The following is a 26093-nucleotide window of genomic DNA, read 5'->3' as shown; positions in this document are numbered from 1 at the left end:
TAAATTAAAAAAATAAAAAGTCTTTGTGTTTCACAAGTGATATGGTACCAAAACCAAAATATCATTATTGTTTGTAAATAATGAGCTCTCCTATAGAAATGAGAACATGACATTCTCTGGCATAGCTCAGCTACTCTGTTACAATGATGGGAAAAGAGGCAGAATGACAGCTGATTCTCACAACATAGTGCCACTTACTTCACTGCCATCGGAACCCCAGCGATACCAGGATGGGTGCAGTCGTTACAAATACGCACCCATCCCCACCTCTGGCAGTGACACAGCCACATGATATTTTCAACCCTGCACTCATTTTCTTGTACATACAGGTAAAAAATAAATAAATAAATAAAACACCAAAGAACAAAGATGAAAGAAAAAAAATGTGGATTCAGTGCCCCTACACCTACCACTGGAATAGTCTGTGACTCACATAGTGGTAAAATATTATTTGAGAACACCTGATATCCCTACATACTCCTACACACACACACACACACACGGCCTTTGAATGTTATTTAGTTGACTTTTCTGAAAATTATTTTGTGGTTTTGTCAGAATTAAAAGTTTGTAAGAGTACATTAAAATCATCTGTGTGTCAGGGAAGACTTGCTGGAGGAGGACCTGGAAATAGCTGCCAGAAGGAGATTGGAATAGTACCAGGTCCCAAAGATGAACTTGACTCATGTGTAATTATCTACCTTTTGTATCTAAGCTACTGTATCAGCCATTATGGGGAGGATACAAAGCTATTTCTCAATCAAAACACAAAGGAAAAAAACACCTATTTTAAAAACAGGAATTACAGACACACTTAGATCAGTTCATTACACAGCAATGTAGACATCTTGCGTTCAGCAACAGGTAAGTGTAGTGACAGTCAAACCCACAAAAGCACACATAAACATAGGAAAGCCGCTGCCCAAGCCTGAGCCTTCCATATAGGAGCTATTTACTGTCCCAGCTGCTCCGCTTCCCATCCAGCTCCCTGCTTATGGCCTGGCAAAGTCATGGAGGACGGCCCAAAGCCTTGGGATGTTATACCCTTGTGGGAGATCCAGAAGCCCCTGGCTCCTGGCTTTGGATTGGCTCAGCTCTGGCCATTGCAGCCATTTGTGAAGTGAACCAGTGAATAGAAGACCTCTCTCTCTGCAACTCTGCCTTTCAGACAAAAATAAGTAAATAAATGAGAGCACTTTTTTGTTAAGAAAAAGCACCTATAAACAACTAGATTATCCTTCATTTATTCAACATTTATGGATGTATGTGCCCAGCAAGCAATCTGGAACCAAGATAAGGACATGTGATCTGAGGAACATACCTCAGCCACAAGGATTCAAACAGTGCTGATTAGGACTTCTGGGTAAATGCAGAGGGCTGGGTGCAGAATGAGTTCTGTGACTTGTTTAAAATCTTATCAAGGGGGCAGCATTGTGGTATAGACAATAACGTTATCATCTATGATGCATGCACCCCATCCTGACACCAGTTGGAGTCCCAGCTGCTCCATTTGCAACCCAGCACTCTGCTAATGTGCCTAGGAAAGCAAAAGGTGGTCCAAGGACTTGAATCCCTGCATCCTTGTGGGAGAGCCAGAAGAAGCTCCTGGCTCCTGGCTTCTGCCTGGCTCAGCCTGAAAGCTCTTGTAGCCATTTGGGGAGAGACCCAGCAGATGGAAGCTCTCTGTTTCCTTCTTCCTCTTCAACTCTGCCTTTCAACTAAGCAACACTTGTTTTAAAATAACTGAATCACTGCCAGGATAGGGATATACCATACTCAAAAGCTCAGAACAGACAAAGCACCTTAAAACAGTCTTCATTTCAGCCCTCGGAGAAGGTAAGAGAGACCATGTGAAAAATGGGCATACCCGGGAATGATGTGAACTCCTGATCATTCAATAAGTTTATTTCCTGAAAACAACACCAGAGAAATATACCTGTCCAAAAGGTAAGTGGCTCCTAACTAAGACTATAGAAGAAGGAGGAGTATAGTAAAATCAGCAAGTCACTACTCAGACTGCCTCATTTCACCCTATGGGCGTCCATTTGACAAAACAGTCTTGGCGCTGGAAGATAAACCTGATTTCCCCTGAGAGAACTCCTTCAAATAACTCCTGATGACATATGACAAGGACTTGCAAATCTAAGAACACCAGTCACTGTCTCATGAAAATGGACCCATTCCAGAAACTGGCACAGGTGGACACAGCCAACACCCAATGTCAGCTCTCAAAACACCACGAGGGAAGCACATCTACGCACCTGCACCTCGTGCCTTCCAGTGGCATCCTCCCACAGGGCTGCATGCAGCAGCACACTCAGGCAGTAATGCTATAGAAAACCACAAAATGGGAAAGAACAGGTGAGCAGAGGGAAGGGGTGACGGTTATTTAGGTGAGGGTCAGGTAAGGCCGCAGGAAGTGCTGGTTGACCAAAAGATTGAAGGACACTGCTGGGCGTCCCTCCAGGAAGCGAAATATCAGATTAGTTTTCAAAGAATGATGGCTCCGCTAGCCACACGACAGACGGGCCAGGGTAGGCTGGACGGGAACAGACTAAAAACAGAGAGGGTGCAGAGGAGGGTCAGAACTAAGACACAGTTGAGAAAAACGAAGGAAACAAGTTCACACAGTGGTTGCATAGGCAGAAGCAGCAGAATACAGTAGACAGAACCCTAACAAAATGCAATCCTTCTGCAGCATGCAGTCACAATCTCTAGGATAAATGAGCTCATTGTCCCCAGCTACCTCTCAGCAACTAATGGAACTGAGGCACTGCATATGGAAACTTATAATTCTGGGGGAGCGATAAAATATGAAAATAGCAAACCATTTCACAGTGACTTACGTTTACTTTCAATGAGTTTTTTTTTGGGGGGGGGTACAGTATTACCAGTGAGAACTGATCCATCCATGTGCTTTACAAAATCAAAGATATTCTAAAAAACAAAATATTTTTCATAACCACAACACCCTGAGTCCCTAAATGATTCTTTACATAAGGAAGCAAATTTCCTTTTGATTTTTAAAAGAATCAGGAATGTCAAAATCAAAGGTAAAAGTAGGGCCCGGCGGCATGGCCTAGCAGCTAAAGTCCTCGCCTTGAACGCCCCGGGATCCCATACGGGCGCCGGTTCTAATCCTGGCAGCTCCAGTTCCCATCCAGCTCCCTGCTTGTGGCCTGGAAAGCAGTCGAGGACGGCCCAATGCATTGGGACACTGCACCCACATGGGAGACCCGGAAGAGGTTCCTAGTTCCTGGCTTCGGATCGGCGCGCACCGGTCCGTTGCGGCTCACTTGGGGAGTGAATCATTGGACGGAAGATCTTCCTCTCTGTCTCTCCTCCTCTGTGTATATCTGGCTGTAATAAACTGAATAAATCTTTAAAAAAAAAAAAAGGTAAAAGTATCCACTAATTAAAATAGCGTTTTTTCTTTCCCAAAGATACCTACAAAAGATTCGGAGACTGGGCTTTAAATGGCAGCTTCTTATATTTTACAATACACTCTGTGTTTTTGTGTAAAGTTAATTCTACTACAGTTGACTTCTCCCGTCAGTAAAACTGCAAGACAATAGAACTGTAGCGCGGGAACCTCTTAGAAAAAGGTTGCCTTTTGCCCAGTGAAGAGAGCAGTGAACTTGAACGTGAAGAGTGACAAGGCCACCGCTGTCTTGCTGTGTGACCTAAGCAAATCATTTCACTTCCCTGTTTTTCAAATTTCCCATCAGTTAAATAAGAAAGCTTAACAGATGCAATCAGTGACCCTTTGCAAACTGACCATTCTATGAATCTACCAGGTGTTAATCGTTCTGGGGTTTTTTTCAGTGTTAACTGTATACCAAGATTTCTTGTCTTCAAAGTATCCTCTTGTATGAACAAATTCAATATAATAAAATAAACATCCTTTTCTCCTAACTCCACGTTGTCTTCTCCTTTCATCCAGAGTGCGTTCAAAGAACACAGATAACCAGCACAGGCTAAGCAAAGTCATGCTAAGGTGTTAAACACAACATTCTAGCTTATCATTTATCTGGAATTACTGGGGGCATATTTCCTATTTTGAAGGACTTCAGATTAGCACTGACCAATGGAACCTTCATTTACCTATTTTATATCTATTTAAGTGCAAGATGAAAAAAAGAAGACTCCCATGCACAGGTTCACTTCCGAAATGTCCTCAAGAGCTAGGGCTGTGCCAAACAGAAAGCAGGAGATGGGAACTCAGTGTAGGTCTCCCATGCGGGTAACAATGACCCAGCTACTTGAGACATCAACCACTGTGGCCTACAGTGAGCACTAGCAGAAAGCTGGAATCAGGAACACAGACGGATGTAAACCCTGGCACTCTTGAGATGGAATGTGGGCATGTCTTAGCCACTGGAGCCAAACATCCTGCCCACTGCCCCCACGTAACTCTCCATACTGCCACAGTTCAATAAGTGAACCACTAGCCACATGTTGTGATTAAGCCCTTGAAATGTAGCTAGTGCAACTGAGGACATGCATTTTAATTTTAATGAATTTTACGTTTAAATGGTCTTATGTGGCTAGTGGTTGTCATACCAGACACCCCAGCTAAATGGCTGCATTGCTAAACCATATTTAAAAGTCTGGAACATGCTCCAAACAACCATCAATTCTTGGCTATCTTGAAAGTTGTAATTGAATAATGCCAAGCTTCTTAAAAGAGAATGTAGGAATTTTAAAACCTAAATAAACTTTGTTAGCAGTTTCTCACTTGTATTCCACAAATGTTTTATGGCAAGTTTGCTAATACAGCCAGTTTTTATTGAATATGCTACACCACTTTTATATCAATGCAATTTCAAAGGAGAAGCATTCTTAGAAGCCAAGTTATGTGTATCACTTTAAGGTCATTTTCTTTTCCTTTATATTTATAAATTTGAAAACAATCATTTCAGTTCAACAAAGCTGGAAAACAAAATCCATGAATGTAATCATTAATAAAGCAGTTAAGTATCTATGCCTGATATGACTCTTATGGGAGAAAAAATAGGACTAAGGACTACAAGTGGGCATTCAGCCTAATGTTATCATTCCCACATCACAAAGTGTCAATTTAATTCCTGGCTTTAGTCCTGACTTAACCTTGTCGTTAATGAAGACCTTAGAAGGCACCAGTGATGGGCCAAGTAACTGTGATCCTGTCCTCTCTAAGAGAAATCTGGTTCAAGTTCCTAGCTCTCATATTTGACCCTGGCCCAGCCCCAGCCATGAACGGGCATTTGCAGAATGAACAAGTGGATGATGTGAAAGCTCTCTCTACCTGCCCCAAATAAATAAAATCTTGAGGACTCCACAGTGGTTCAACTCCTAATTCACTTGCTTTTAGCTAGACACTACAAAAGGTGACCTGGGATTATAATATAAGACATTGATTTAAAGGCATCAAATCCATCATTTTAAATAGAACTCCAGGGTAACAATAAACCCACCAGTGAGAAAGCCACCTGAATGAGTGGCAGAGTTAAATCTCACATTACCCTGCAAAGATGAGTGTCAATTCATTCTTAGGCTTCGTTCAAGTCTGTCCTGCAAAGTGCATTTGGTAAAAGGAACACACACGGACTTGTCCAAAAGTTACTTTCTACCTTCCTGTGAGACCAACACAGTCTCAACAGACATGTTGGAGAAGAAAATTATAGATAGTATTAATTTAAAATCATTTATAATGCTAATATTTAGGGACAATCACTTTGATATCAATTATATCTCCTCCCAATAGTTTCTCTGTATGTGCTTTGGGGAGTTCATATAGAATAGTGAATTTATCATCTAATATTACATAATAAGAACACTACTCCAAGTGAAGACTGTGGTCAGCGGCTTGAAGTGGTTGCATGATGCTTATCAGAGTGTTACTTACTGGTCTCTACCAAGAACCATTAAGTTGTTTTGCTTAAATTCTCACCAGTATAAACAGTCCCCTGGTCATCATCCCCAGACAGAAACTCAACACCTCTGATGTCTCCTTAAGATGGGATCCCAGAGGGGAGATGATTGGGAACAAATATGGGAATACAGAAGTCATGGTGCGTGCTGTTAACAGTGCTGCCAGGCCACTCTACTCACTGACACAACGATTAGCAGTTATGAGACAAGATGTCCACACAGTCTTCTCCTTGGCCATAAGCACCGGTAGCCTTTTACCTTCTCCAAGGGGACATTCTTCAATATGGTTGTGCCTCTGAAATCTGCAGCACTCAGAAAATACCTCTTTCACACCCTTCCTATATCAGAACTCACCTTTGATGGACCTTTGTGAGTTCCAGGTATTTTATCTCACAACACTGCTGCACATATCTTCCCTGATCTGCCCCAGTGTCATTTCTCTTGGACATGCCAGATGTTAACGTTTTTATAACCTAGTGAAGTCTAATCAATTTGTTTTATTCTAAATGCTGCATTTTTTTTTCTTTAGGATTTATGTATTTTATTTGAAAGGCAGAGTTACAGAGGGAAGAGACAGAGATCTTCCATTCACTGCTTCCACTCCTCAAGGGGCCACAAATGACTAGAGCTAAGACAATCTGAGGCCGGGACCCTGGGACCCTCATCTGCGTTTCTCAGAGGTTGCAGGGGCCCAGCACTTGAGCCATCCTCCACTGCTTTCCCAGGCCACCAACAGGAAGCTGGATCAGAAGTGCACCAGCTAGAGCACAAACTGACGTTACAGAGGCTCAGCCTACTACACCATAGAGCCAGCCCCTAAACTCTGCATTCTTAAAAAGTCCTCTCCCACCTTCAAACACCACAGTGTAACCACTAAGAGATTTCAACTTAAAGAATTAACTTTTTTTTAACACTTGGGCAATTTACATTCTAATACTTTGTGAGCTGCACCTCTGAGTTCATCCTCTCTCCCTAAGTCCCAGTTAATAATCCATTCCTACCTACTTGGTTGTTCACAGCCTATCTTTATCAGCGATTACCTTCGCATACAAACACAGCTTCATTTCAGTGCACTGAGGCTTCCTTTAACCTTGAGAAAAGTCAGAAAAAAATGAAACTATGATACTGTACATTAAAAGACATGCTCTAACTTGAGATTATTTAACATAGATTAATAAGGGACTCCCTGTGCCTTCACCACCACTGTCTGTTCAACTGTGAATCCAACTCATCTGCAAGTGCACACCAGCACAAAGTACAATATGTCAGAGATTCTCTCCATTCCTTCTACACAAACAACCATTTTCTCCCTTGTCTACAGTTGAGATCCACTGGTTGGGCTAGCATTGAAGAGCAGCAGTTTAAGCCACCAGTTGTGATGCTGGAATTCCATTTCATGCTTGCAGACCAGCTTCCTGCCAATACACCTGGGAAGGCAACGGCAGATGGCCCAAATACTTAACAACTTGCCACCCGGGAGGGAGACCCAGATGAAGCTCCTGGCTGCTAGTTCCAGCTTACCCAAGATCTAGCTGTTGTTGGCATTTAGGAAGTGAACCAGTTCATGGGACATCTCTCTCCTTCTCTTTCCCCATCCCTTTCTTCTCCCCCTTCTCTCTCCCATTATGTCTTTCAAATAAATTAGTACACGTCTTCTAGGGGGAAAAAAGTAAATGGTTAACCAACACAGACATTTCCCACCATTCCTTGCAGTTAGATATGGCACATGACTAAACTCCTAGCCAATGGAAAGCTTCTGAGATGAATGTGTTGATCACAGGGCAGAAGAGATATGCCCATGCGATCACCGCCCAGAACCACCTGGGCTCTTGCAGGTGTCAGCAACCATGAATACTGAAGCAAAAGATAAGACTAGGTTGCTCTGAAATGATGGATCTCCACTGTCAACTCCAAGATTACTACACCAATCGCAATCTTTACAAATATTGTGCTCCTTTATAAATAATTCTGTAAGTAGCACTATTAGGTTGTTACTGCTGTGCTCAATAGATGCTCAGTTCCAATTTGAATTATCCACAGTGGCTAGTAACAGGTAATGCAACTGGTGAAGCCTCCACTTGTGGCAACAGAATCCCACACCGGAGTGCTAGGGTTCAAATTCTGGTTGCTGCACTTCAGATCCAGCTCCCTGCTAATGCACCTAAGAAGGCAACAGAAGATGGACTAGGTGATTGGGACCTCTGCCATCCATGCGGGAGATCCAAAAGGAGCTTCTGGCTCCAGGCTTCAAAGTGACTCCGTCGTGGCTGCTACAGTCATTTGAAGAGTGAATCAGCAGACAGAGATCTATTTCTCTTCTTTCTGTTTTGCTTTACTTTCAAAATAAGTCATCTTTAAAAAGTTAAAAATTGAACATTGGTGAGACGAGCGTGAGGTTCACAAAGAAAACATTACTTACAGCATGCCAATAATCTCTACTGTTTTCCAAAATTAAGCTATGCCAGACCATCTTCCTAGTATCAGTCACGCCTGTCTCCCCTCAAAGTTCCCCAGGAGTTCGAACAGTAACAACTGCTTGTGATTCATCACTCAGCTCTTCTCTTAATAGATCCAAGTAGCCTGGACAAATCAGCTTGTCTAAAGCCTCAGCTGTCTAGAATATGGAGGAGGACAACATTTCTCATCATGCCCCTCATTTCCAGCAGCTGATTTTTTTTAATATCCAAGTCAAATCTGCATAAAATTGGTGAAGTCAAATAATACCTTGAAGCTTAGACACATACCCCCAAACCATCTCCTGCTCTTCTCTCCCCTCTCCCACCTCTTTCCCACCCCAGAGGCAACCACTTGCACTCCTTTAACTGATTGCTTCAGCATGCATGTCCCTCTCACTTCCTTCTACTGCAGTTTCTCTTATTATCACTTGAGGCCACAATGGACACCAGCAACTCCCTCCTAACTTGTGGAAAGCCCTGCCCTCGTCACAGATATAACTGCGCTATTGCAGTTCTACAAACATGCCACCACCAGGGTAAATGACAGTCTGATTATACCCAGGTCCTAGACTTTCTGGATATTGATCACTGACTTAACCCTAAGGCTTCTCTCCACACTCTAAGGCATTTCATGAGCCTCCTCCTAAAGCCTGATCTCCCAGGGCCCTCCCAGCCGCATCCATGTCGGCACCAAAAGCATTACCTGGAGACCTTGCCTCACCTTCCTGAAACTCCCAGAAGCTCTCTGTCTTCCTCCTCCTTGATCTTCTCCCAGCTGAGCTTCCTAAGAAATGATTTACTTGGAAGGAAAACTTCCAAGGTCTTGTTTGGCCAACAACGCCCTTAACCCTCTCTCCCACTTGACCCAGTGGCTTCTGGGGTTAAAAATTTTCCAATTGGGCCCGGCGGCGTGGCCTAGCGGCTGAAGTCCTCGCCTTGAAAGCCCCGGGATCCCATATGGGCGCCGGTTCTAAACCCGGCAGCTCCACTTCCCATCCAGCTCCCTGCTTGTGGCCTGGGAAAGCAGTTGAGGACGGCCCAATGCATTGGGACACTGCACCCACATGGGAGACCCAGAGGGGGTTCCAGGTTCCCAGCTTTGGATCGGCGCGCACCGGCCCGTTGCGGCTCACTTGGGGAGTGAATCATTGGACAGAAGATCTTCCTCTCTGTCTCTCCTCCTCTGTGTATATCTGGCTGTAATAAAAAATGAATAAATCTTTAAAAAAAAATTTCCAGCTGGGCAAGACCCCTACTCCAGAATTTGGATGCCTTCTTGCCACCATCTTCCATCCTCCACTCCTGAGAACTGAGGGCCTGGGCCTTCAGATACACTGAAATCTCAAACTTGTGGCGTCTAGTGGTAATTGACATGAAGAAACGGGGACAGAGCGATTTGTCTCCAGTAGGGAATTCATGTTTTTCAGTTGTTTCACTATGACCATGCAACTGGGATTATCCAATCTCAGATGAGAAAGTGCAACTTCACACTGTGACCTCCAAGCTGCTTTAGCAACTGAAGTCATGCCTACCTCTCTTCACCATGGCAGGCTCCCAAGTCTTCCTACTCAGGAAGGACTGACTAAAATTAACGTAAAGCATCAGACCATCCAAGTAGATCTGCCTTAAGGAACTTTACGAAACTCACATTGTGACTATCAATGCAAGAACATATAATTCCAAGCTTGACACCCTGAAGTTGTTCCTTTTCATCCACGACTCGGAAAAGATAGTGTCCTCTAGATAGAAAACAAGAAAGCTGAAAGCTTGCATAATTCCAGATATGCTCTCGCAGTCCCTTGGAAGCCTAGCTTGTCTGAACCACAGAGAAACAGCCTCCTCTCATATACCAGGAATTTCAAAATGAGCACAGGCAATCTAATCTACACTAAGACCTTTCAAAATATCTCAATCACAAGGAAGTCACACAAGGTTTCTGAAGGATACACAACCAAATTCTGGATAAAAGACTTAAAAAAAAAACTTGATCTCTGAAAAAGCACAGCTTCCATTTCTGTAAGAAGCAACATACAGAACAGCCTGGAATTACAACAGGATCTGGGAAAGCCATATCTGTAAATGACGCTGAAGATGGAAAGTGGTGTTAAGTGCCAAGCACTATTATCAACACAAGCTTCAGTCTATTTATACTCACCTGTCACCCAGATTACTCAGTTAATCATGCCTAAGTACACCTCTCTCCTGCTCTCACCAGCCACCCCTCAGCCTTCTTAAGAGAAGGCCCTGCCTCTGTCCGTCATCAAGTGAGATGAAATGATTGTGTGGGGCAAAAGGTTCCTGGAATTTTGTCACCCGCCATACGTGGTTTACCTTCATAAGGAAAGCACCTCACTTATTTTTCAGCAAGTTTCACTGATTTTTCACTCCAAAGGAGACTGAAACCTAACCGAAATGGCTGCCCCCAGCATCAGAGACGTTCATCTTTTTACAAACATATTCATGTCTCAATACTAAGAAATAAGATACACTGGGTATAACACACGTTCAGGAAGTAAATGTCAGGGCTGGCAGCAGCCAACTACTCCCACAAGAATATTGACACTTTGTAACCTGCAACTGGAACACAGCATACAGAACCCAGGAATATAGCTGAGTTAAAGCAAGGTTCACCAATGGGCCTTTCAAGTCACTTGCTGAACACAGTGCAGACCAGCTATGCACGATTTTGAATGTACATTTATTTATTTACTATTTACCTTCAAATTGTGTGTTTACAATGAAGAAGGATGATACTTAGAAAAAACGCAGGGCCCCACATAGTGGCCTAGCTGCTAAAGTCCTTGCCTAGCATGCCCGGGATCCCATATGGGCGCCGGTTCTAATCAGGGCGGCCCCGTTTCCCATCTAGCTCTCTACTTGTGGCCTGGGAAAGCAGTCAAGGACAACCCAAAACCTAGGGACACTGCACCCACTTGGGAGACCCGGAAGAGGCTCCTGGCTCCTGACTTCAGATTGGCTCAGCTCTGCCATTGCAGCCACTTGGGGAGTGGATCAATGGATGAAAGAACATCCTCTCTTCTCTACATATTTGACTTTCCAATAAAATAAATCTTCAAAAAAAAATCAAATACTATATTATATTAACCTGTCTTCACATTAGAGTGAAGTAGTGCTTCTCAGACAAGATATTTACATCCAAGTCACAAAGCTAAATGCTGCCTTTCGGTTAACATCTATGACGGGGAGGTCACATTAAAGAACCCTGCAAAAGAAGTTTTACAATCAGTTTTACAAACAGCCAGCACAGGAACTCCCCTACAAATACTAAGAGGAATACATCTCAACATTTACCCAAGTTTGTAACAAAGCTCAATCAATGTCATATTCCCCAATAGATTCATGTCTGCTACACATTTTACACACACACACACACCACACACATCATGTGTTGTTTACATGGTCATGAGAACTCAGAAAATAAGAGATTTAGCGAAGAAGCTTTCTTGTAAGTTGAACAGGCACTAAAAATATCTAATAATCAGTACCTAATATTCTGGGTGGAGGTTATAAATTGTTCACTTCACGCCAGACAGATGCACACAAACAATGCCAGAGAAATGCCCCCAATTCTCAAATCCCTGCAGAAGCATCGACCCACACAGTCAATAAAATACCAGTTCCAGGAGCAGTGCCCATCTCTGAACAGCCAGACCAACCTGCAATCCGGAGGGGAGTCACAGAACTGGAGCACATACCAGGCGTTTCTTTAAAGCCATGGACATTTCCCCACTTGGGGCACACACCCTATAAATTAAATCATTTAATTGCATGGCAAAGTTTCCACTTTTCCTGGGGTCTGGCTGCAAATCATTGTGCAAAATGAGGAAAAATATCCTAATTTGCTTTGATTATAAGAAACTTGACTATCTAGAAAGGACATTTTTAGGGAGCAACAGAAAACACGCATTTATCTCCAATATCACTTATCACTCAGAAGAACATGCTTCTGACCTTTGAACCCACAAAGTGCTACGCTGTACACCACATGTCTCACCTCCCACTCAGATGCATCAGGCTGGTTACGTTCCTTGTTACAACAAAAAGAGGAGTCAGTAAAACAGTATCCACTAAAAAGAGACAGAAACTCAAAAATGGGAATATTCACCATGGTCTGAGCTGGATCACGATTCACAGACAGGGTGTCAAACTAGGACTGGAGAAAACTTCAAATCTGAAGTGGCCAGAGCAGTGGGTCCTTTGGACCCAGAGCCCCACAAGGGGCACAGGAGGTGAGATCAGACTCCCTACTTCCAGTGCCTAGACTAGGAAGGGTCACAAAAGAAGAGGTGGCCCTAAATACCCAACTGGCCACCTCAGAGTTAATCTGATCAATCACACAAAGGCAGAAAAGAATGTGTTGTCCCCACCTCCACCACTATCCCCACAACCCCTAAATGACAACAAGCTGGGAAGAATACAGCACCATCAAGTTCATTTTAAAGACAATGAACCAGGAGAATCTCATGGCCTGAAGCTCTTCCACTTTAAACCATTCACCTCCTCCTAAGGTCACAGGTGTCTGTGGCGGGGAGGGACAGCATTGATGGGTGTTTCAGTCCACACCTGGCTACTTTTCCCTAATAGTCTACTGGAGGGTTGATTACAAAAGGAGACCAGAAAAGTGAAAGTTGCTCCAGGGCCCTGGGCCCCTAAGAAAACAATGGCATCCAGCTGTTCACATACCCTACCCTAAACTATCTGGGCTGGGTGGGGTTTAAACCCACCTGGACGTGAAGACTGGAAGGCCCTTGAAAGCTGTCAGCTTCAACAGGAACCTACCAGCAACTGTATTCTGCTCAACTCCTTTTTCTTTTTTAATTTGCATGGTCATGAGAGCTCAAATCAACTGACCTGGCTTGTAGCCACAGCTACCTCCTCCTCCTCCTCCTCCTCTTCCTCTGCCTCCTCCTCCTTCAGTGACAAAAGCCCTTCCTTAGGAATACCAGAAGGAAAGTGCAGCTTACTAAGGAATTCGTCTGACCCAGAATAAGTATCTGAAAAATCACCACCCCTCCCAAAAGAAAACCTCAGGAGTAGTTCTCTCAAGCATAAACCTTCCTGTCTATGTAATCTTGGAACTCTAAGTCTTCTCCTCATAGTCCCAAATGGCAGATACAGGCTATGCTGTGAGAGAGATGACTGAAGACAAAAGGTACAGAATAAAGCCACCGCTCACCTCTCAGCCAAGACAGTCCGACTGGGCTGAAAGCGGAAATCTGAGCAAAGAATTCAAGCAAACCAAGGATGGAACCCAGGGTTCTCAGCAAACAGCTAGTGCTAGAGACATGGTTTTGCACCTTCTGTTGGTTTGTTGACAAATAAAAGAATAGGCCTTCCTATACAAATATTTGTGATTAAAATCTCTACATGAAGTCTAAGTTGAGGGTTTAATGTTAACAATATTCATCAATGACATAGATAGCCTGCCTAGAAAAGTAAATGCTTGCCCTATGAATTTTAGACTCAGGAACACTCATAACTTGTCCCACTTTTACCCCCACCTGACAGCTGCAAGGTAAGCTTCATGGAATCAGCCCTCATTTTCCTCCTGGCTACCTCCTTTCTAAGACCCCTCTTTCCTATTTCTCTGCCATAATAAATGCACGCTCATTTCCTGCCCAAAAGAAACAAATGCAAACACAGCCCTAATACAACCTAAATAGCAGCAGTAGCCTTCTGGCTAAATTTTCCCAAGTGTTCCATCTACTGTGACATTCCTCCAAGCTCCCAGCATGCCCACTGTGCCTCTATCAGACAGAACAGTGACTGGAAGGCTGTTGAGAACAGTCTCCCACAAAAGCCTGTCCTTTTTAGTTGAATAACTCTAGCCCGAGTCACACACCAATTGGTACCATGCATGTGTAGTGACAAATCCCCTCTGCTGTGGCATACCCAGCCAGTGGCTTTGTTTAATACACAGGCAGGATGATGACTGTTGGGTAAATAACACTCAAAATAAATAAATAGCTTCAGGAGGGAAACATCTTGCCCAACACGGATATGAGAAAAAAGAAAAATGACTGCAAACACAAACGTACCTTGTCAAAGAGAATTTTTTTCTCTACTAAAACAAAGCTGGAAGAGCAGACATATTTTGCCTTATAAAATAACATTTTAAAAAATATATTAATGCCAAATAAAAATTCTATTGGGCCATTCATCCCAGGAATAAATGTAAAATACAGGGAGTTTAAGATTAAGCTGACTTAAGAACCAGAGTTGTAAAAAAAGGCAGTTAGACATCCATGAGGATTTTGACAACTACCAGAGTCTCACGGGTGCCAGTCCGAGTTCTGCCCGCTCCACTTCCAGTCCAGTTCCCTGTTAATGTAAAAGAGGAAAGCAGCAGCAGATGACCCAAGCACTTGGGCTCCGCACCGACATGGGAGACCTGGATAAAGTTTCCTGACTCCTGGCCTCAGCCTGGCGTAGCCCTGGCCATTGCAGTCATTGGGGAAGAGAAACAGTAGATGGAAGATCTCTTTCTGTCTCTGTAATTCTGTCTTTCAAATAAATAAAATAAATATTTTTAAAATATATTACACTGACTGAACCAGAATCACACAGATAAGTATTTCTGAGCCAAATAATAGGGCTTCTGAATTTCCAAGACTTGATTCACTCTAACAATCAGACCGTGGTTTATCTACCTCATAGTTAGTTGACCTTTCTCTTAATAAGATTTCCTTATTCATTTTTATTCATTTGAAAGGCAGAACAACAGACACTGAAAGAGAAAGAGAGGGATTAGTACAGAAAGAGAGATCTTGCTTCTGTTGACTTACTTCCACAACAGCCAGGGCTAGGCCAGGCCAAATCCAGGAGTTAGGACTCTGTCCAGGTTACTCCTAATGGCTAGCATGGCTCATACATGACCAACCTCAGCTGCCTCCCACGCTGGCCGTTAGTGGGAAGCCAGAGTCATTGGCTGGTGTGGACACAGTGGCACAAATAATTCAGCCATAGCCTCATCTCATACAGGTGGGATACTTAGCATCAAGTTCCTGTTCTGTGGCCAAATGTCACAAGACAACTTAATTTCCATGAAAAAATTAGTCACTTCAATGTGGCAATATGTGACTTTTTCTCTGCCTTTAAGAAGTGAAATTAATGTCCGCAAATAGAGAGTAAAGGTCCCTTGACTTACCAGTTTCATAGCAAGGCCCCTCAGATCAGAGAAAGGAGCTACAACCAGCTCGAGTCCTAGTGTTCTACACAGGAGGAAAGTAAACCAGCAAGACACCAAAGAAGAGGTTGAATCTCAAACATCGCCTTCAGGCGCCAACACTTCTATAAGGGAAAGTTCTTGTAGCTTTCTTCTAGTTCTTTCAAAAATGTCTGTTTGATTTCTTCTCTCCACTTCTCCCAATACTTGGGCACTTTTAAAATTTGTTCTCGCTTTCCCTTGTTAGCACAGGAGAAAACTGGCTGATGTGAAACTCAACTATTTTTCATATCAAGGAAAAATGTCAGCAATTCAATACTTTTGAACTCTGCACTGGTCAACTATTATGGCTGTAAACACTCTATTCTAATCCAGGGACACTGAGAACATGCACTTCATTGGAAAGCAAGGGTTTTAAGTTCATCTAAAGCTCTGTTCCTTGTGACCATCCAAATTCAGTACAAAAAGAAAATTCTCTAGTCTTACTCCCTGTCAAAATTTAATACTAAAAGCAAATCCTTTGCACATGACCCTGTATAACAATCTCTCCAAAAACTCAGTTTCTTATTGATAAGGTAAATATAACAGCACTGATCTATAAAGATTAAATAAAGAAATGAATCTAAAACAGTAGGTAGTGTCTTATATATAGTACATAATCAATACACATAGTCAGCACATCGAGACAACATAAGAACAAGATTTAAATCCCAACTCTGTTTCTTGCTGACTTAAAAATATGGGCACGTCACTCTCTAAGACTTAGTCTCCTCCTCAATAAAATGGAGGTGATCAAACTATAATAAATGGATGAAATATAAACCCAAAGGAATAATAAAGTATCTGGCAAACAATAAGGTTTAAGTAATCAGTTTATATGTTGATTTTAAAAGTAATTGGAATAATTTCAAGTTAGAGCACTCCACAATCCTATCTTTAATCTCCAAACCCACCTGGTGCTCATGAAGCAGTATTTGATGAGACTTTTTTTTATAAGAACATGCATTTGGCACGTTTTAGCCCTAACTGCAATCCCATTGACCTAATAGCTTTGACAGAAATGTTTCCAAAAAAAGGCCACAGTTAACAGAAATCAGAAAAAAATACAGTTTAATGTCTTTTTAAAAGATATCACACTCTCAGCCAATAAAACCACAGGGGAAAAGTCCATAGGAGAAAAATCTTCCCCAGGGCTGGCACTGTGGCAGTAGCTGCACCACTGCCAATCCAGCTCCCTGATAATGCACCTGGGAAAACAACGTAAAGGATGGCCCAAGCCCTTGAGCCCCTGAGCCCATGTGTGAGACTGGGAAGAAGCTCCAGGCTCCAGACTCCAGCCTGGCCCAGCTCCAACCATGACAGCCATCTGAAGAGTGAATCAGTGGAGGAAAGAGTCTATCTCTATTCCTTTCTCTGTAACTCAAACACAAATAAGTAAATCCTAACAACAACAACAAAAGTCCTTGTCTTCCCCTATCCTACCTAGTGTATGCGACTTCAATAATCACCATTGTTAATGTTATTTTCCCTGCTTTGCAAAATGCATCCAATATCTTAACAACCAGTCCAGTATCTACCAAAATGTGTCCTTTTCATCTTTCAGAAATACACACGGAATGAAGTAGCAACAATGGCTTCTTTCTTTCGTTGGTGTCAGAGCGGTCTACTCTATCACTTTAATAAAGCAAACTGGTGTGGTCCAACTGACAACCCAAGGGTCCTCCCCAGCAGTGCACAGTGAAGCAGCAATCACGCTGCAAAAATCCACACAGGTCAACCAGATGGGATACAGTCAGCTAACACTGTTTCACTGTAGCACTTGGTCACCCCATAGAATTTAGACAACATTCCTCACAATACCAGAAGTTGAAGCAGAATATCCTCCTTATTCACAACACACAGTCTTGTCCATTAAACCTCTGGTTTATGCTGACTTAAACACAGCCAACACTTGTTTCAGCTAACAACATCACTTTTCTCATGAATAGCCACAAGACACGTTTACTCTTACCAAGACGGCAAGAACTGTGTGCGTGCCAAACCTCAGGCTGGGACTAGAGGGCCAGAGCCTTAGGATGGACTCTCACTCGCTGGCTGCTGGCATCCACCCAACCAGAAACACAAGCCAAAGCAGTCCAGACGCCCACCTGGTTTGACATAGCAGGATGCAGAGTGCCACTGAAAGTAAACCTCTTTAGACTTGGGAGTTTTTAAAGCAAAATCCAGTTAGATAGTTCTTTATAACTTGGAATCAGAGACATGGTAAGCTGACCCAATCCAAGCCATGATTGAGGTTAGCTGTGATGGCTATATTTTATATGTCATTCCATCTTCTCTACCTTACACCTCTTTAAGTGCAAATGAAACCATGAACCTACATGGAGCTTACATCACCCCAACAATACTTCCACGTAGCAAACCACAAGTCACCTCTGCTTTCACAAACTGTCCCCAATGGTCAATTGAATTTTCACTACCTTTTGGGGACACACCATCCAAAAACTGAATCGCTTGGACACCACAGCATATGTGTCCAAAATCACAGTATTTGTTTTTCCTCAGAAACAGAGACGGTTGAGAGAGATTCCAATACATTATTGTGTAGATAAGCAAACTGAGGGTTGGAAAGATGACAGTACTTGCCCCAGATCACACAGCTACACAAAACATCTTAGAAATCGGAAACCAGGCCTGATGATCTTTCTCTCTTCTTTATCGGTCAGGAATTGTCCTTACAAGTATGGTTAACAGATTTCTGGCTGTCAGCACAATGGCTCAATTGGCTAATCCTCCCCCTGAAAGCACTAGCAGCCCATATTGGTCACCAGTTTGTGTCCTGACTGCTCCACTTCCCATCCAGCTCCCTGCCTGTGACCTGGGAAAGCAGTAGAAGATACCCCCAAAGACCTTAGGACCCTGCACCTGCGTGGAAAACTTGGAAGAAGCTCCTGACTCCTGGCTTCAGATCAGCTCAGCTCCAATTGTTGTGGCCAGCAGACAGAAGATCATTCTCTCTGTCTACCTTTCTCTCTGTAAATCTGTAAATCTTTCCAATAAAAAATAAAGAAAGCTTAAAAGGGAGGGGGAGGGCTCTGCATCACCAAGCGAAATGCATGGGTTAACTTTCTGCTTTGTCATGGCACATATAGTTTCCTTAATGTTTTTTCTTAAGAGCGGAGAAAGTAAGTTAACACAGAAGCAATGTAAGTACAGTTAGAAAAATCACAAAAAAATATGCTTGAATTACAGAAGCCAATAGCAAAGGGAGACAAAATTCTTCATGATAGAAAAATGACCAACAAACTATGAATGTGAATTCCAAAACTACTCAATCACAAGGTTCACGGAGGGAAAGTGCACCCAAATCACAGGGACTATAGAACTACATGTCATTCGGATCTCAGAGTGGATCATTTTTGTCCAGGTCACTTAGAAAACAAAAAAAGATTTAAAAAAAGAACAACAAAAAAGCACCTTTCTTTTAGTGTGACACCCCAACAAAACTTTCAGGCCTCTCTTGGCCTGGTCAAGCGTGTGTTTTCACTGCCTGGACTTCAGACCTCAGAAGCGTCTTACAAGTGGCATCTCTCCTACCAGGGTTCCCTGCAGTGCTCCCCAGGTTCAGCAGTCCCTCTCAGATACGCTGATTCCTGTGGGGACACAGGCAGCGAGAAAAAAGTGGGAACCATCATCTCAGCTGCAGCAGGCAGAAATGGCATTACATAAATGTGAAATAGCCCCCAACGAAAGCTGAATGGCAACAAGTGAACAGCAGACACTCAACAGGAACTTATTTTCTGGCTTTTATTTTTTTTAAGGTAAAAAATCATGAAACATGCATCTAGCACAGTGTTAGAAAGAAAAAAAAAGTTTATAATTTCTGCAAGGACACACCCTCCAGATCCAACACCCCAAGCAGCAGTGAACGGCATGTCCCCGCGAGCTGCCTTAGTGAGCTCCAAAGAGCCTTATCCTAACCAGTGATGGCAAATACTCAGGTCTCCCTTCAGTGCCACTTTCGGAGCCACACACACCACAACAGGGCGGCTTGTCACTCTTTCCGCTAGCATGGGGGCTGGGGAGGACCCTGTTTTGGGCACACTGCCCGCAGAAAAACTTCGGTGGCAGCCTACAGGGTTTCAAAGTGAGTTTCTCCTGCCCCCTTGCAGTCTGATCCCGGCCAGGAGCTAAGATCCAGATCCGAGACGATTTATCTACGGCAGGGAGAAAGCAAGAGTGCGTGCAAATTTAATGTTCAGTAGGGGGAAAGGCAACGAAATCACTTCCAATCAAAAAAGAGCCTGCATTAACTATCCCTGGCGACCACCAAGGCCTCGCCCCTCCCCCACTGCCTACCCACTCCTCCCTCCCCACCCCCAACCTCCTCGCGAGGAGGAGAGGCCAGTTTTCTGTTTTTCTCCGACCTGATAGAACCGGGATCAATTCGCTCGCTGCAGACACCCCAGTCGGTCCCTCGGGTTCCCTGGCTTAGGGTGCCACCGGGTGCAAGGGCGAGAGAGAGTGAAGGGCAACAGTGAAGAATTCGCATACAAGCGGGATCGGCTCTCCTAGAAAACTGGTTTTCCACCAATCTGCTCCGGTTGGGTCGCGGCTGCGCGGCAGCGACAGCGGCAGTGGCGCGCCGGCCCCGGGAGCCCCAAAACTCGTGCCCGCCCGCGAGGTCCTGCGGAGGCCAGGCAGAGCGCCACAGGAGTGTTGGCAAGAAGTCCAATCACCAAATGATAGCGCAACAAGCGTCGTCTCGTCCTTCCCAGAATCCCACCCAACTTTCGCAACCCGAGGATCCCAAAAAATCCGAAAGCGAAACTGCAATGTGGTCTTGAGAAGTTTGGGAATGGTCTTCTAGGCTTCCAGGCGTCGCCGGGGGTGGGGGGGGTGTCCTGGACACCACAAACTCTGTCAAGGACGTGCACCAGTGACAGTGGCCATCGCTGTGCACGGTTGCCACTCGCGTTCCCAGGGAACCTCCCTCCGGTTTTTTTTTTTAATGCATAAAAGTGCTCAACCCGCGCAGATGGGAACCCCAGTTCCCTCCGTGGCGGGGCAGTGGCCCGGGCCGGACTCCTTTGCGGTCACAGTTCCTGCCTTCTCTCCCACTCGTCCCCACCAAAGAAAGCACAAAAACTTGGCCCTGCGAGAATCCTGTGGAATGTTCTTTGTACTCGGCTGTAGATTCGCTTCCACCGCACAGCCTGGTGCAAAATCGCGGGTTTTGGGCTTTGGAGTGAATTGTGCTCTTGTCAGCCGCAACGTCAGGAGGACGAGGGGAGGGGTTCGCGGCCGAAACTGCAGTTTACCAGCACAGAGCCATTTTAGGCTGGTCACCACCTCAGCGGCGCCCACTGGAGAGCTGGCCCCGCGAGGACACCCCGTGGCGCAGGCTAGAGCGACGACGTGTGCACCGGCCTAGGGGGCACCCGAACCTGCACACGCGCGGGCCCAGGTGGAAGGGAAGGTCTGCCTCAGGTCTCGAGTTCCCGCGCCGCCGGCCCTCAGCCCCCCACCCGCTGAACACGGCCAAGGGACAGGTCCCTCCGACCGCACAGCGTCCCAAGTGACCCTGTCCAGCTTCGGTCCCCCACCCCCAACCTCGACGTCTTCAGAGGCCGGGCAACCACGTTGCTGAGGTAACCGTAGCCCTGGCCAACACTGTTTTCCTATCATTTTAAGACGACCCCCGGCAATTGGCCTCGGTGCGGTCAGTTTCGAGAACTCGGAACAGATTTCCCCTTGCCGGGCCCGGGGGAGCCGCACGCGACCGCCATGTGGCCCTTGTCCCCACTCACCGCCGTCCCTCTACTTGCACCGCCGTGGAGCGGTCTCCGCCCGCCGGCTGCGTCCTGGCCACGGGCGACCCCTGTCGGAGACCCCAGATCCCAGCTGCTAAAATTACGTTCCCTCATTCCGGGTGGCGCTTCCCTCAGCCTTGGGTTTACTTCTCTTCCTTACACTCCCCTACCTCCAAGTCTCCCACCACTAAGCTTCCACCTCCAGCCCCTCCTCTCTGACCCCAGGGCACCTCGCCGCTCACTCACTCAAGCCCCAGGCCACAGTCTAGCCCTGCGGGCTCGCCACAACCCAGGGACGCACCTCTGCAAGGGGGCCCAACCCAAGCAAGGGGGCAGTATTTTCCTTAACCGCTTTCCCCCGCCGCCACCATCTTTCGCTGGAGCTGGAAACAACAAAGTAAAAGGGTTAACTCCTGGACCTGCCCCCTACACGCTCGGAGGCCAAGGTCCGCTCGCCCCCGCCCCTCTGGCGCTGCACTTAGGTCCGCCCCACGCTTCGTCCGCAGCCCCCAGTTTCCTACCCGAGGCAGCACGAAGCTTAGCAGCTCAGCAGTAAGGGCAGCGCGCCCCCTGCACACATAAAATCCCTCTGGCGCCTGCAGCCGGATTGCACCCGATACCCTGGACAGTTAGTTCTTTTAATAAGCACCTCCTCGCTCCGCCTCCCCGCAGCTTTATCTGCACTGGATCCAGCACGGTGGGAGAGCGCTAGTTTGTCTCCTAGAAAGCCAAAATAAATCATTCCCTCTGCCTCCAGTGCAGTGCACCGCGTGTCAGCAGTTAGTCACGTCAAATGATAGCAGGGTCTGGTTAGAACATCGGCGCACACATTCGGGGTGGCCCTCTTTGAGAGCCACACAAACACACACACCACACCCCCAGAACTGCGCACATGCGCGTGTACACTGGGGCAGGGGTGCCGTTGTCCAGCCTGGCCCGTGACAGCCCTCCGTCCCTTATTCCTCTAGCAATGGACTTGACTGGACTCTAAACCAGGGAAAAAACTAGGACAGCTCATTTCCTCCCTGTTTTACCACTTAATTAGCTGTAGCGACGGCTGGGGTAGCCAACGAGAGTTGAAATTAAGGGCTAGTAACTCCAGTTAGGTTTTTTCCCATCTCAAAACCTTTATTTTCAGTTTTTGAAAAGCCACCTTAGCCCGCCATGTTGAAACTGGCACGGTTTTCAAAGACTGCTTCCCCGCAGTGGCAGCGCTTCCAAGAAAGCGCAAGTACACACCGGGCTCTTGATGGGCGTCCGGCCACCGCAAATCAACCGCTTCCCACACCCAAGGGTCCTCTTTCTCTCAGTGAAAGCCCCCGCACCCCCGCCCCGGGGCAAAGAAAAATCAATAAACCCGTGGAGCCATCCCTATAGTTGGCGTTTTGGGCGCATTTTCAGACAGATACACATGCACATTCAATAATAATAACAAAAAATAAGACTCCAGGGCCGGATCAGCTCAGTAATAATTTGCAAGGACATCCGAGCAGAGTCGACAACAGGAAAGCCCCAAGCGACAGGATATTACTTTCGGCGGGGCGGGGAGTGGGAGGGATGAACAAAAAAGAAACACTCGTGCCGAAGCACCCTCCGAAACTCCTACTGACAAGCATCATTTCAAGCTGCAAAGGCAAACCTTTCCAAGGAGGGCGATGCCAAATGTCCGGAAGGTTCTTGACCCCTCACGGATGTCCAATCCCCTCTGCCCCCACCATCTTCCCGCCACAGTCACCAGCCCCACCACCGCCCGCCACCCTCTCCTCTCCAGACACACACCCAAAGAAGGAGACCCCCGGGTGCGGGCGAGACGCTGCAGCCAGGGGGTGGTAACACCGAAGGCTGTGGGCGCCGGGAACGCACGGGCTGCACCTCGGGGAGGAGGACACTTTCCAACTCCGGACCGACGACCGCAAAGCCTGGAGGCGGCGGGGAGGAAGGGGACGAGGCAAGCACAAAAAAAAAAAAAAAAAAAAAAGGAAAGAAAGAAAGAAAAAGGACAACCGGGGCGCAGAGAGGAGTTTGGGGCTTCGCTCAAGTGCCGTCGCTTTCTTCTCCAGCCTTTCTCTCCACCTTCTTTTCCCCGCGCTCCAAGCGCCTCCAATCCCCCCACCCTCACCCCAGGTTTCTTCAAGCTGTCCCCGCTTCGTCCTTCCCCTCTCCTTCCCAGCCCCACCATCAACCACACACCTTTTTCTTCTTTTTCTAAGCTGGTAAAAAGACGCTGACCGGCACACTCAACCTGCGGGCCGGATGTCTGCTCCAGGGCTAGGCTGGGCTTCGGGCACAGCAGAGCACCGGCCACCTACCTGCTTAAGTTTGTCCTGCCCTCGGCGTGGACCCTGGCCCCGACTGCCCCCGGGGAGGGCGCCGGCCTCGCTCACTCGCTCCCCGCCCGCAGCCGCCTCCCTCACGCGCCCGCTTCGGTCCTCCGGCTCCTACTACAGCCTCATTCCAATATGGCATCCTCTCTGTGCGCATGCTCGGCACTCTTTTTTAAGATTTTTTTTTTTTTCGGTATGTGTGAGCGTGCAAGCGAACTCCCTCAACGATCTTTCCCAACGCTAGCAAAACTTAAGCCAATCCGCCTGCCGGGAGGTGGCCGACTCCCCGTGTCCCCCGGTGCGACGCCCCCCTTGGCCCCTGGGTACACAGACAGCCCTGTAGCCCACGCCACACCACCCGCTAGGGCCCCGCTCCCCGCCTTCCTCACCCGATCTGCAGAAAGTTCACCTCGCAGGCGTTTCCCGCACCCCCATCTGCAGACACTACTGGGCACCACAACTGCGCTTCCCAGGCCGCCGTTTTCTCTGTTGGCAATTTCTCTTGTCCGCCAAGTTGCGCTTTATCCTCCCGAGATTTTAGGAACAAGGAGAAATTCAATCCCAAGAGCGACAACGTTGGCCGCGCCCGCTTCGCCCAGCCAGCGCTGAAATTGTGCCTTTCTAGAAAGATTCAAGCCTTACCTGTTCCCCCTCACCCCACTAGGGAGGCCTGTAAGGGGATGGGGAGCTCTCCTTGAGGGTGGGGGGAGGGAGGGTAAACGCGCCCCGAGGGGAGGGACGTTGAATTGAGGCTGCTGGGTGCCAGATACCCAGTGCAATCTGCCGGTCCTGGCGAGAGGCAGGTAACCTCCCGCCAAGGCTTCCAAGGGACCACCTGGTTGGGGCTGGTGGTCTTTGGAAAGAAACCCTTCCCGCGCCCAGAGAACAAACTGGCACTCAGCTACCCCGCGCGCCTTATGCCCGGAAGACAGCGGGGAGCTGGCAGCTCCTTGAGGCCGCGGGCGTCTTGTGTCCCCGACCTGGGGCGAGGACGCAAAGAGGCTCCCCAGCCTCAGAGGTAACGTCAGGGGTCAAAGCCCGAACGAAAATCCCGGGATGCCCCCCTCGGCAAGCAAGACCCAGAGGGCAAGGAAGCTTCACCCTTGGCTGCGGAACAGCAAGAAAGATGCTGGCAAGGATTACATGTATTTGCCTAGAAAAATAGAGAACGAACACCTCTTTCTCACTGTTTCTGCTTTGTAACCCCAAGGAATAAAATTTCCCCAATCTCCCAAGTCCAGGCCTGCCTCTGAAACTGCGACCCTAGTTAGCAGCTCCACTTGTCCTGTTCCACTCCTACCTCCACCCCAGAGCCAAAGGGACGCAGCACAGCCGGGCTCTACAAAGGGGCTGTGTTCTACTGAGATGTAGTGATGGAGTAAGAACACCAGGGCTTTTTTTTTTTCCTGCCACACGGAACTCGCGGGGTCCTGCCCAGCCGAGTTCACTCCCCCACAAACACTGAAGGACTTTCAAAACCCTGGCCACGCCAGGGTCCCTCGGCAGGGAGATCTAGAGCATCGGCGTCCACGGAACGCCGCGAGAGGTCGGTCCGCGGAAATCCTACTTTCTTACATCTCTGAGAATGCTTTGCGAAATCTAAAACGCCGTCCCCCAGCTTGTCACTCCTGTTTGACGCAGGCGTCCCCTGAGGTCAGGAAGATCAAGCCACTGGGTTGTGGCTACCCGCCTTGTCGCACAATTTAAGCTCTAGTCCTGCTCTGCAACCCCTTGCAGCTCCCCAAGCTGAAACTGTTCAGGATCACTGAGCCGGAGCCCTGCGCTTTCTCCCAAAGGTCGCAGAAAGTCGGGATTCCCCAAATCAACCGTATCCTGTGCCTGAACTTTAACCCTCACAACTGCACCCCTTGAGCTCCCTTTCTAGGCCCTGACGCAGCTCCACGTGGAGACTGATGAACGGATGAATTTCGGCTCCAATCAGCCCAATATGAGATTCAGACATTTCCTGGCCTCGAGCCCCAAGTTCCAAGCGTCGAAGTCACTTCTGCTCCCTTCCACATTCATGGGATTCGTGGGGAAGGTCCGTTGATTGCTTGGAGCGCTGGACACGCAACCCAAGCACTGGTTTCTTCCACTGGGGATCACCTCCAAGTGCACTGCAGAAAGGCACTGCACAAGGCAAGAATGGCCTTGAGCACGGATCCCTCACCTAACTCCTCAAAACCCCAGGTTGTGGGCCTCCACTACGCCCACGCCCACGTAGGTGGCAGCCGCCCCCGGGGCGTTTTCCGCTGCGCGCCTCCCACTTGCGTCCCAGAGCGCAAAGCCTAGCTCGGTGACTAAAAGCTAGCAACCCCCGCAGGACTTCCGGCCGGTTCCTGTTAGTAAAGAGAACGCGAAGTCCTTGTCCAGAAGCCGCTGCAGCGACCTGATCTACAGCCAG

At 46.9% G+C, this 26093-nt stretch overlaps 1 protein-coding gene across 6 annotated transcripts in view; it reads right to left on the bottom strand.

Annotated features, from left to right (window-relative positions):
- The window catches only part of SFMBT2 (Scm like with four mbt domains 2), a 218236-nt gene extending 193872 nt beyond the window's left edge, over positions 1 to 24364 (bottom strand). For 2 of the 6 annotated variants that reach the window (XM_058669502.1, XM_004588502.4), the window contains exon 1: positions 23675 to 23835. The gene's annotated coding sequence lies outside the window, so the exon portion shown is untranslated. Of the gene's footprint in view, positions 1 to 6953; positions 7004 to 21886; positions 22657 to 23674; positions 23842 to 24078 lie in introns of those variants that run through there. The other 4 variants (XM_058669504.1, XM_058669503.1, XM_058669507.1 and 1 more) reach the window with 4 other exon arrangements.
- Between the last annotated feature and the right edge of the window lie 1729 nt (positions 24365 to 26093).

The sequence above is a fragment of the Ochotona princeps genome, chromosome 10 (genome assembly GCF_030435755.1).
Source record: "Ochotona princeps isolate mOchPri1 chromosome 10, mOchPri1.hap1, whole genome shotgun sequence".
Taxonomy (NCBI): Eukaryota; Metazoa; Chordata; class Mammalia; order Lagomorpha; family Ochotonidae; genus Ochotona; species Ochotona princeps.
This window is presented reverse-complemented; position numbering and strand designations above follow the sequence as displayed.